The sequence below is a fragment of the Magnolia sinica genome, chromosome 16, assembly GCF_029962835.1.
Source record: "Magnolia sinica isolate HGM2019 chromosome 16, MsV1, whole genome shotgun sequence".
In the NCBI taxonomy this organism is placed as follows: Eukaryota; Viridiplantae; Streptophyta; class Magnoliopsida; order Magnoliales; family Magnoliaceae; genus Magnolia; species Magnolia sinica.
In genome coordinates, this window is record NC_080588.1 from 221,340 (window position 1) to 223,496 (window position 2,157).

The following is a 2,157-nucleotide window of genomic DNA, read 5'->3' on the forward strand; positions in this document are numbered from 1 at the left end:
TAACTCGGTAAGACCGAGGTCGAATCCACAAGGACTAAACTTATATATATTCTGAAAATAACTAGAACTAGAACTAGAAAAAGATTTAAATTAAAATCTAAATAATTAAGAGTAATGGTGAATAATGTTGATTAAAACTTATGAATTTAAAGGTGGGAAGTAGGGTGCCAAGGATCCACTTATAGCTATCAAGATGCTACCTTACTTGATTCAAGGAACGCAATTGGAATTGGAGTCTTATCCTATCCAATTGAAAGATAAAGCAATTTAAATCAAATTTGAACTTTTCATTGACATAATTCTCAATGAAGGAGAATTGTGATGATTGGAAGGAATTCCATCACCCTGCCATGCCCAAGAGACAATGGTGAACAACAGGATTTACCAATCTCACAATCTCAAAATAAGAAAAGAAGATATCCAAAGCCATCACAACGTCTATTGTAATCTGAGTCATAATGAATCATAGAAAACTAAAAATATTCCTTTAAGATCAAACTATCAATCAATGAGCTTCAATAAGAATAAGAATCAAAGCAAGATAATCATCCAAACACGCTACAAGCTTCACCTCTTAGCCTTATCTAAGAGGTTTACCCAACCATAGACGTGATTGAAACCAAATCTCTTAAATAAATCATGAAAAATAAACTAGGAAAGAAAAAAAAAACTCTTTGGCAGCTGCTTCACCCTTGTGTATGCTCCTTAAGACCTTTCCAAACCCTAAAAGATGCTTTGGAGCATCCTAGGAAGTCATATTTATAGTTGTGGAACTCCAACTTTCGCACCAAGTTGGAAAATTCTAGAAACCACCTCAAATTTACACACTCTGCGCAGTTTCCCAAAATAGACTACAAAAACTTTGATTTTTTAGACTCAGAGTTTCAGAATATATTTTTTCAGGATAATTTTTAAGATTCTTTTTCTTTTTCTTCACTTCAAATCTTCGATTCTCTTCATTCCTCACTTGGTTTCCTTGGATCTTTGGCACGTGACTTCTTCATTAATGAATTTCAAATCTCCAAATCTTCATTTAGTAATCTTTTGAATATAAATCTTCCTTTTGGCATCAATTTCACCTTAAGCTCTTGAAATCACCTCGCACATGAAAATATGCATAATTAGATCTATTAAGCAGTATCATGTTTATAAAACCAAGGTATAAATAGGCGAAAATATGCAATATTTCACACTCAACACACCTCTCAACCACCATTTTGCTAGTCCCGAGCAAAACATGCATGAAGTGATCTTCAATTTTTAATATTCAAATCACTTTCAGAAAATAATCTTTTGTGCAATCAAGTATGAATGAGTACAATCTAAAGAAGTGAGAGTGCAATTTTGAAAACCTAAAGCCAAATCACATGAGCAATCAATAAAAAAGTCTTTTTATCAATCATTTAAGAGCATAAGTTCATATATCAAAATTTTCTAATGTGCTTACTGAATTCAACTTACTTTCCATAACATATTACTATTTCATAATGTTAGTCATGCTCATCACCTCAAGTTTTATTGAATAATCAAGTACTGATTTCGAACTTATCACATTTTTCTTCTTTATTCACTTTTTTATTTTATATCGACGGTTCCTTTTATTTATTCATGCTTTTCAGACTTTTCATTCATTTCTAGTCTTTTCATCATATATGACTTTTTTTGTCGATCTCTCTGGTTTTTTTAACTGGTTCTTTTAATCTTTTTAAGGTGGATAAAATTCTCCAGACTTAATTCTCAATATCGATCAATGATACATATACTAACAATGAGAAATTCTAGTACAATTCACAGAAAGCAATTTAAATGTGGTTTGTGACTTAGATTAACATGATATTCAAACTTCCTCTTAATCGATTAATTGAAAGAACTTAAGAGATAGTCTTACTCAGTTGATCAAACTCCAACAATTTTAAATTTAATCTTTTATCTTATTATCATAGGCAAAGCATTCTTAATTCCACAAATTATCATTTTCCAAACATGTTTTAAGCTTGAAAAATTGAAAATTTTCACAACTTTTGCTCAAAACTAAGAAAACATTAATTAGTTTACCTAATCCACACCCTCCAATCTAAAACCAACATTGTCCTCAATGTAAAAGATATGCGCATGCAATGCACATAAGATAACGAAAAGAAATGGGAAGATAATACC